Below are 10,458 nucleotides of genomic sequence, written 5' to 3'. Positions count from 1 at the left end.
GAGGGGCCATTGGAGGCTCTATTGGCACTGACAAATAGTACTCACTCTGTGGGAAGCCTTGAGTTTTCAGAATCCATTAGTAAGCAGAAAACTAAGTTTACAAGCCAGTGTGCCAATAACTTCATAATATATAGACTCATGATTCATATGTATATTATCTGGATACAGCCAGCCCTCCTGTAGTCATGGATTCTACAACTCCCGACTAAACGAATCACAAACAAAAAATATTTGTTGTAATTGTATCTGTATTTAACAACGACAGATATTGTTCCTTAATTATACAACTATTAGCCGGGCAGTGGTGGCACACGCCTTTGATCCCAGCACTTCGGAGGCAGAGGCAAGCAGATTTCTGAGTTCGAGGCCAGCCTGGTCTACAGAGTGAGTTCCAGGACAGCCAGGGCTACACAGAGAAATGCTGTCTCAAAAAAAAAAAAAAAAGCCAGAAACAAAAACAACAAAAAAAGAAATTTTTGTGCTCGCTTTGGCAGCACATATACTAAAATGGAATGATACAGAGAAGATTAGCATGGCCCCTGCACAAGGATGACATGTAAATTTGTGAAGCATTCCATATTTTTCCTACTTAAAAAATAATAATACAACTATTAACACAATCTAAGTTAACTGAGGATTGTTTAAATTTTATAGGATGGTATATGCACGTCCGTTGCAAATACTGAATCAGTTTATATAAGGGACATGAGCACTTCAAGATTTGGGCATCTGGGTTAGAAGCTCCAGGAAACAGCCCCCTGTAGATGCCAAGGGCAACTTCATAAACATATGTGGACATATGTGATACTATATATAACTACATATTCATGATCCTATTCATGGATGCATGTACGTGTATAAATGGGTGGATGTCTGAAATACACACAACTCAGGCATAAGTAGTGGTGTAACTATAGACATCCTGGGAAGTGATTGGGCAGCATGCCACTATAAGTAGCAATAGTTAGATTTTACCTAGATTTAATTTTCTCCTTTTATTTAGCTCTACTTTTTAATTTTCTGGAAATAATACACATGATACAATAAAAATAAAGGAGGGGGCTGAGGATCTGGCTTCATTAGTAGCGTGCCTGCTCCGCATGCACAGAGCCTCTGCTTGGCTCCTTAGCACGGCATAGACTGGGCTTTGTAGTGTATGTGTGTGTATTTGTATATGTGCGCATGTATACAAATGCATGTGGAAGACAGTCCAGCCTTGGGTGCGACATCTCAAGAACCACTGCCTCTGGGTTTTTGTTTGTTTTTGTTTTTTTGTTTTTTTAAATCTTGAGAGAGATTATTTAGTTGACATGGAACTTGCTGATTCTGTTAGACTGACTGACCAGCAAGTGAAGTTCCAGGAATCCTCCTGTTTCCACCTTCTTGGTACTGGGATTATACGTGAAGAAAGCCACTGCACTGGGTTTCTCTTACACGGGATCTGGGGACTAAGCCCTTTACTGACTGAGCTTATCGTCCTGGCTCCCTTCACCATGTATTTAATGCATGCTTTATACACAGGCTAGAACCCTGGGAGGCTCCTCTGGACCTGAGAATCTGCACGATATTGGAGACTCTCCCATCCTTCTACCCCTCTCAGGTCTGCACATTTCCTCTACAGTCCTGTTCTGATGGACAAGAACCCTTTCCCTCTGCAACTCTTCCCTGCCTCCCTCTCCCATCTCCTTTTCTTCTCTGTCCCTCCAGTCCCCCTTTCTTTCTGTCTATCTCACTGTCTCTGATATCCAGGACCTTCCTGGGCAGTGCCAGTCTCTTTACTAAAAACTATACTCCCAAGTGAGAAGCAGGCAAGCATCTCCCACACTGCTGGGTATATGGATATCCCTGGAGCCTGGCTGTGTCCACAGGTCCATCCCAGCCTGGATCTGAAGTAACTCAGTATGCAGGCCTGGGTTGCTCCCAGCGTGCTGTCTTCTCTGACTGGATGGCAGAAGAACTTCTGTCTCCATCCTCTGCTGAGTATGAGGCACCCGCTAGGAGCTCCATCTGTGGGTCCCTTCACTGGATCCCTCAGCCAGGACACAGCAGCTAAGGCTGTGCTCTTGTCCCAGGAACCACAGAAAGTCCTCTGTAGTCCTACCCAGACCCTAGCAGAGCAGAGCGTAGAACTGGTGTGTCTTGCAGAAATAACACAGAATCCTCTGCTTGGAGCCACACTGGTAGGTACTGAGGTTTTGGCGTTTCCTAATGAGGCATCCTGCGCATCTCAGCTCAGGTACCAGGAGGCAGAGCTGTCAGCAAATGAGAAGAGAGGACAGTGGAATCTCATATCTGTGTTCTCTCTGGACTTCCTATTACGGCAGGGAAGATGGCAGCAACTGTCTCAAGGGATGAGATTAATGAACAAATGTGTGAAGTGTTCAGAGTAGACAAGGACAACAGCTGTTAATAGGAGTAGTGCTAACTTCGGTGGCCTGGGGCCAATCCCTTCACCTCTGGAAGCCTCGATTTCCTCATCTGCAAGAGAGGAAAATAAAAATAGGCTCTCTACAGAATTGTTAAGTGGGTGGAGGAAAATCCTTGTATGCTATAAATGATTGTATCTACAGTTGTAACCAATGGAATCTCCCTTCTAAAGCAGCTCAGGTCAGGTAGTTACTATCTTTCAAAGCTGAGCACAGTAGCCATTAGCATCCATCTACTTAAACACACACATACACACATGCACACACACACAGCCACGCAGCCACACACACACACACACACACACCTATGAAAGGAAACATCTGAACCATCATGTTTGAGGATCCAGTCCCTCTCAGCTCTCCTGGATTGGTCTTCGTGAGCTATGAAGTCCACTGTGGCCAGTAGAGAATGCAAACACTTGGGAACAGACTGTGGGCACAACCTGCAAGGTGCTTTTGTGTGAAAACAGAAGGGAACCCTTTCCCTGGGACACACCTTGAAAAATGAGATTGTGTTAATGATGATTGTCAATTTGACAAGATTTAGAATCACTGAGGAAACACACCTCTGTGTCTGAGAATCATCTAAGAGACACACCTCTGGATATGTTGGAGAGTGGAGCCCATGATTACAGAAGTTTAAATGGGGAAGAAGGTGACTTTTAAAGTGGGCAGCTCTCTTCCATGAACTGGGGTCCTAGAGTGAACAAAAAGTAGAAAGGGGAAAAAAACCAAAAACAACAGAGGCCTAGCATCCGACCCTTCCCAGTTCCCACTACAGTAACCAGTTTCTTCACATTCCTGCCGCCATGCTTTCACTACCATGATGGACTGTAGCCCCCAGACCATAAGCCAAAATAAACCCTTCCCACTGTAAATTGCTTTTTGCCATAGCAACTAGAAAAGTAATTAATACTGGTAGAAACTGGATCTCAACTCTTGCTTACCCTCTCCTGCACAGCACAACCCTGTTCATAAGGCCTGAATATAGGCTGCAAACTTGAATGTCTTCTGGGCAGCCTAAGGTGTCAGTGGGGTGAGCCAAGTGGCTCAAATGTGAGGCAGAAGGAAGGGTGGGAACTACAGTTGGTGGTGCAACAGCCAGGCTGGGAGTCTCTGGAGTGACTGTGACCAACTTGGAAGCAATACCAGATGCTGGTGACTTCATAGTCAACTGGAGAAATCTACAGAGCTGACTTATGTGGATGTCTCAGGTCTCTGACCATGTGTTCACCTCTCATAACTATTCCCAATCTCAATCAAATAGCCCCTTCCCGGACCCTTTTACTGTGCTTCTTTCTTCTTCCAGATGCCACCAACTTCATCAAAGAGCTAATCCTTCTGAATTTAGCATAAAGAGCTGACGAATAGCTCAGATGATAGAGCTTGCCTAGTATGTGTGCGGCCTTAGATCCCATCCCCAGCCCTGCAAAAACAATTAAAAAAAAAAAAAAGGAGACAAACTTAGTAGGAGTATCACTTCCTCTTTTGAATCACAAATATCCTGGCTGCTGTTTCCCAGAATCCCTGCTACCATGAGGAAGAGTTAACCCCAGGAATTTCTAGCACCAGGTGGTTGTTACCACCTCAGGGACACTTCCTTTTCTATCTGGTTAGTTCATTTGCTGTTTGACACAATCTAGAACCACCTGAGGAGAGAGCCTCAGTGGGTATTGTCCGAGTCAGGTTGGTCTTTTGGACATATCTGAGGAGGATTCTCTTTAAATGAATCGATATGGGGAGACCTAACCCACTGTGGGTTGCACCATTCCTTAGGCATGGGGTCCTAAACTGTATGTGTGGAGAAACTGACTTAAGTACAAGCAAGCAAGAAACTTGGCCTTCGTGCACGCTGTATGCTCTTGGCTGTGGGTGTATTGTGACATTTGAGGTTCTTGTTTCATCCCCACAATGGTGGACCTAATCTGGAGTTGTGAGTTTAGACAAGCCCCTTTCTCCTCAAAGTTGCTTTTGTCAGGATATTTTAGCAGAGCAACAGAAATGGTGTCACCAACAAATTCACACCTTCCTAGTCCTCTGTGACATTGTTTAGCCTGTACACATTCAGTTGCCATCAAAAATTTAATTATCAGTTTGTGGCTTCCCATTTGTTTTTCCTCTATGAAGTACTTTCTTTGAAGTACTCAGAAAGAGAGAGAGAGAGAGAGAGAGAGAGAGAGAGAGAGAGAGAGAGAGAGAGAAGCCTTGTCTGGTTCTGTCACTTCTGAGCACAGGAGTCTCCATTTCAAGAAAAAGTTTTTCCAATAACAACTTGGCCCTTGGCCCAGACAACACCCTACAAGGCTTAACACCAGTCTCCAGCACTGAGACAGAGGAGGATGGGCACAGCCAGTGTCCTAGAGGTACCCAGCTGAGTGCTCCCACTGGGAGGATTTCCATGCATGCTCTAACACCTGTCTTCTCTGGTTTGTCCCTCACTTCTCTACTCTGTTTCCTTTGTCCTGTGGTCAACTGGTGACCTATAACTTTGTCACTCAGTTCTTGATGTGTCTGTACAAGACAGGACTGTTACAACTATTCTGTAGACAGTTTACATCCTGGGATGTTAAAAGGTGCTATGTTTTTTAAAAAGTTCTTTGATGTACTAAGTTTCAAAAGCATTAAACAAAATTTCTCCGGGGTTCTCTGCTACAGGACTCCTTAGAGCCTTGACTGTGCTGTGGCTTTCTAAGAGAGGGTTGGGTCACACAATGCTTGTCAGCTCCTGGCAGGTATGGTATGCTGCCTCAGACTTTGGGTGCTGAGGGGTGCACCCTGGGAGATGCACTAACGGAGGCTGCCCAGTGTGCTGCTGTCCCTTGGTGCTGGGCCTTTCTCGCTTCTCCTCCAGCCTGGCTGCCTTCTCTGTAATTGTGTTCCCATATGTGTCCCATCTGGCTTGATACAACTCTGGTCACTGACCTCCAGAATATTCTAAGGCTTAGCAGAGGGTTGTGTCCTGAGATCACCTCCGTTGCTGGCAGCTGTTCAGAACCGAGAAGTAGGAAGGCTGTTGGTGAGGCTGGTGTGGCTGACCACACATGTGCTCTTTTGTTGCCTGCGCTCTGGCATGGGCAGGGGACCTGGGGGACCTAAGAATCTGCTTGCTCTGGGTTTACTCCAAAGGACTTTCAGAGCAAAGCAAGACACAATTTCACAGTGGCTCCTAAAAGTCTACATGGGTGGATGTTAGAATGCCAGCCCATGGTGCTAACTGCTGTTTTCTTTGGTTCTGAGATGCCATCAGTTGTAAGACACACCGTTGTTCTAGCAGTAACTTGTCAGGGAGGTGACAAAAAAAAAAGAAATACAGAAAGAGAAAGAAAGAAACGAGGCAGAGTGTAGGACACATCCTGATTTTAGAACATTAAAATGGAAACAATTGTGTACCCCAGTCTCGGAAATAGACTATTTCTACAGGTTGGGGCTGGCTTCCTCTTCATTACTATGGAGGAAGCTGAGGAGCAGACTCTGGGCAAGAAGGCGGGAGACTGGGATGCTGGGCAGGTGTTTGATCTCAAAAACCTAGTTATTGACCTACCACACGGTCAAGCCTTATGTAGTTAGCAGGGACTGTGGTAGATAGTCCATGACTCCTCCCTCTTTAGAGAAAGAATGTCTGGGTATGTGTGGCAACTAGTTCTTTTCCATTGACCCAGAGCCTCAGTCTCACTGTACCCCCGGAAAGTCACCACCAATCCATAAAAATGAAATCAGAAACTTAGTATGAGTACTTTAGAATAATGAGTGGGAATGTCCCTGCTATGCCTCCACATCATAAAGGGTCTCATCTTTCCTTCATCTAAGGAATCTTGACCCTTGCACCATGCCTCAAATTCTGTCACACTATAAAGACAGTGGGCAGGTCCTTGATGTTGAACAGCAGTGTTTTTCGATATTAGAGCCTTCCATCTTAGAGGGAAGCTTGCTAAGATACAGAATGTTAGAAGGAAGGTGAGACAACAGGATGTTGTTCTACAGCAGTGGTTCTCAATCTGTGGGTCATAACTCCTTTGGGGGGGTGTCAAATGACCTTTTCACAGGTTGCCTAAGACCACCAGAAAACACAGATATTTACATTATGATTTATTGCAGTATCAAAATTACAGTTATGAAGTAGCAACAAAACCAATTTTATGGTTGGGGGTCACCACAGCCAGAGGAACTGTATTAAAGAGTCACAGCACTAGGAAGGTTAAGAACTATTCTAAAGGGAAGAGAAGCTTTTCATCCTGCAGGGACATTCCTGAAACTCAGAAAGGAAACAACTCAAAACCTTCAGGAAGTCCCTGAAACTGACTGGATATACTAGGGCCATCCTGCCCCAAACTTATATTGTTGGTGTTTCTTCTAGGTCCACCCACAGTTACCTGGCAACAGCCATGTGTACTTGACTCACTATAAAAGGGGCTGCTTGCTCCTTCCTCACTCTCTTGCTCTCCTCCCTTCCCTTCCCTTCCCTTCCCTTCCCTTCCCTTCCCTTCCCTTCTCTTCTCTTCTCTGTTCTTGCTCTTGCTCCTTAGCCTCTTCTCCCTCATCTCTCTTCATTCCTCTCCTCCCCCCCTCTCTCTACCTGCTCATAGCCAGCCTCTACTCCTCTGCACCTCCTCTGCCTTTCAATGTCTCTACTCCCTCAACTCCCCTCCCCATACCCTTAATAAACTTTATTCTATACTATACTGTTGTGTGGCAGTACCTCAGAGGGAAGAGATACCTCAGCATGGGCCTGCAGAGGCACCCCCTTCCCCATACCATACTGTGCCTCCACAAAACATATCCCTGGTTCCTCTCTTATCTTTATATAAAACACAACATATATAATCTGTAGGGTCCACAGAGAGACACCCTCAGACAAGACAAGCTGCTGAAAGAGGCTGAGACCAACCGAGCTGCCCGGAAAGGACACTCTCCAACTTATTGAGCTGCTACAGGCTCTGTAGTAGGCTCCAGGTTCCCAGCTTTGGTGAGCTGTCACTCATGCTGGGGTGATGCAGCTATCTCTGGGTGATTTTTGCTCTTGTAGGTAACCCTTCACTCACTTTCCTGTAAATAACCCCAATGAAACTCATCGGTTCATCAAATTGGACTTAGGTGGTATTCATACTTTAGTTTGTCACCAGCTCCCTACTGGGGATGAGTAAACATTTGCTCATACCTCTCCAGGAATAGTTTCATACAACAGTTGAATGGTATCCTAATCCTGGAATTAAAAAAAAAAAACCTGCAATGAAGAAATGGTCAAATGTCACAGAAAGGACTGGTAGCTTCAGTGCATTCTAGGGTGTGGACGTATTTCTATCTCTAAGCTGTATAAGCTGGACCAGAGAAAACAGATGTAGCTGGAGGCTTCAGGTCAGAAGTAGAGCTGGAGGCAACCAAGGAGCAATGAGCAGAAGCCTGCTCCTGACTGCATTGGTGAAGAACTGGATGCCGAGGGATGAGGAGGAAATGGAAAATCCAAGCTGTCCCGCTGGTCTGTGTCATCTTCTTGCTGTGTGATTTTTTTTTGGACCTTATTTTCAGCAAATTGACCAAAGATTCTAAGTGGTGCCATGCACTAGCTACAAGTGTTCAAGTCACGGCACAAATACTCATGGGTGTGGCATGGAGCACACTCTCAAAGGACTGAGCTTCCCTGGGACTGATCTTGGAAAGAGATGCTCGTCCACTCGGCCTTCAGGTGAGACTGTCCACTTCAGTGTATTCATCGGCATCGTCCTTGTTCAGCTCACATTTGGGCAGTGGTATTGGTAAGATTTTACAGGCACGGGTTCTGATATTACTAGTAGTAACAAGCTCACAGCAAACTCCCTGATCCTCTGCTTCTTCCAATCTTTCTGACCCCTCATTCACAATGTTCCCTGAGCCTGGGGTGTGGGAGTGTTTTGTAAATGAATCCATCAGGGCTAGGTCCCACAAATGCATTTTGATCAGTTGTGGTTCTCTGTAATGATCTCTGTTGTACAGGGAAGTTCCCTTCATGAGGGGTGAGGACTACATTTCTAACTACTTAGTACTAGTGAAGTCATGATTGTAGGTGGAGAATCTACAACTCTATGATCCCCAATAATTTATAAACAGCTGCCCTGATACCCACAGATAAGCATGGCCATTGCATTCTATCACAGCAATAGGAAAAAGAACTAAGACACCCCTACCTCAATCTCCCAGTGGGATCACAGAGATGTACTTCCATGCTGTGTGCAGCCTCTCTTTCTTTCCCTCTCTCCCTCCCTCCTTTCTTCCCTCCTTCCTTTCATCCCCTCCCCCCATTATTCCCTTCTATTTCAGTGTGTCCTCTAGGGAGGCCATCAGAAAAGAAGGGGTGAGCAGGGTTGTAACAGGTGTCACAGAACTAGCCAGAAATCAGCAAGTTCTCTGTGGACAGTACGGGGTTGTGGCACCTGCTGTTGCAGACTGTAGGTGGAAACCCTCTATGGGGATGTGTAAAGGAATGGGAAGGTGTCCCATTTCCCTGGCCAAACAGATCTTGAGAGAAGAAAGGATTTATTTGGCTTACACTTCCAGGTCTCAGTTGATCACTGATAGAAGTCAGGATGGAACTCAAGGCAGGAACCTAAAGTCAAAACTGTAGAAGGACATTGCTTATGGGCTCACTCAAAGGCTCATGCTTAGCTAGCTTTCATATGCTCTCTGCCTAAGTATTGTTTTACCCATAGTGGGCTGTGTCCTTCTATGTCAATTAATAGTCAAGACAATCCCCAAAGAGTATGCCCAGAGGCCAATCAGTTACCCAGTGGCAATTTCTCAATGGAAGGTTTTCTTTCAGGTAACCCTGGGCCTCAACAAGTGACAATTCAAGCTAATTAGGGAAGGGAGTCATGAAAATTTTAGGTACAGTAAAAGATTTCTGAATGCAGAAAGAGAAAATTGATCTGAAATGAATTGTGTGATGCTTCTGAAGTGATTCTGACCCTGCTTGCCTGTATTGTATAATCTCTCAACCCTGCTGCTACCTGTTCTGATGACAGACTCAGTCAGTTTGCCCTGCATATGCTGTCCCACTACACAACAACAGCAAAGATGCCCAAACACCTGCAGCTCCTCAGATGTGAAGCTGTCGTACAGTGTGTTAAACTGTGTTCAGTGTGTTAAACTATGTGTACAGAGCTTTTGATTTCGTAGGAACAAAGTACTGTAACGATGGAAAATAAAGACATTTGATATTTTTCCACTGTCACTCCCCAGAATGTGTCAATTAGCAAAGCTAATTTATTCTTTTAGAACATTGGATTTAAGAAATTGCTATTAAAAAAATAATAAATTGCCATTTGAGTTACTGACTTGTATTTAGCAAAGAATTGCTAGATTAATTTCATCTTGGGATCAGTACAGAATTGCCAATAATTTTGAGGTGGAACTAGATGTCCTTCTATCATCTCATTCTATATATTTATGCAAAGTCATGTTCTCTGCATTGACAGTCACAAAGTTATGCTACAGGTGTTCTACACCCATTCAGCCAAGATTTGGTTCTTTTAGTAAAATTAAACAAGCACGTCCATCTTGTTAATATGCAAAGTTGCTTTCATATTTAGTTAATGGCAAAATTACATGCATACTATATGTTTTAGAATAAGGGTTTTGTAATTTGTTGTCAGCAAATGTTTGATTTGTGGGATTTTTTTTTTTAAATGTGTAGTCCAGGCTGACCTTGAATTTGTGATCCTCCTGTGTCTGCCTCTTTAGGGTATCTACTTGTGTTACCACAACTGGGTTATGTAACCATTTTATAGAGAGATCTCAGATCATAGAAAAATTCCTCAATCAGGAAGGAGTCATTTTGGGTAGTCCCTAGAGCACTTACAGAGGCTGGGAGGTGAGAATGCTCTGAGCCCTCACAGAGGCTGGAAGGTGAGAATGCTCTGAACACTCACAGAGTCTGGGAGGTGAGAATGCTCTGAACACTCACAGAGGCGGGGAGGTGTGAATGCTCTGAGCCCTCACAGAGGCTGGGAGGTGTGAATGCTCTGAGCACTCACAGAGGCTGGGAGGTGTGAATGCTCTGAGC

At 44.8% G+C, this 10,458-nt stretch overlaps 1 non-coding gene across 1 annotated transcript; it reads left to right on the top strand.

Moving 5' to 3' along the window:
* Positions 1-478: 478 nt before the first annotated feature.
* On the top strand, positions 479-584 carry LOC114612430. Its single transcript, XR_003710014.1, has one exon. It is a non-coding gene; the product is annotated as a U6 spliceosomal RNA (small nuclear RNA).
* Positions 585-10,458: the final 9,874 nt, after the last annotated feature.

Source organism: Grammomys surdaster, unplaced genomic scaffold (assembly GCF_004785775.1).
Source record: "Grammomys surdaster isolate TR1022 unplaced genomic scaffold, NIH_TR_1.0 129, whole genome shotgun sequence".
NCBI classification, from domain to species: Eukaryota; Metazoa; Chordata; class Mammalia; order Rodentia; family Muridae; genus Grammomys; species Grammomys surdaster.
Note: the sequence above shows the minus strand (reverse complement) of the source record. Positions and strands in the feature narration are given on the sequence as shown.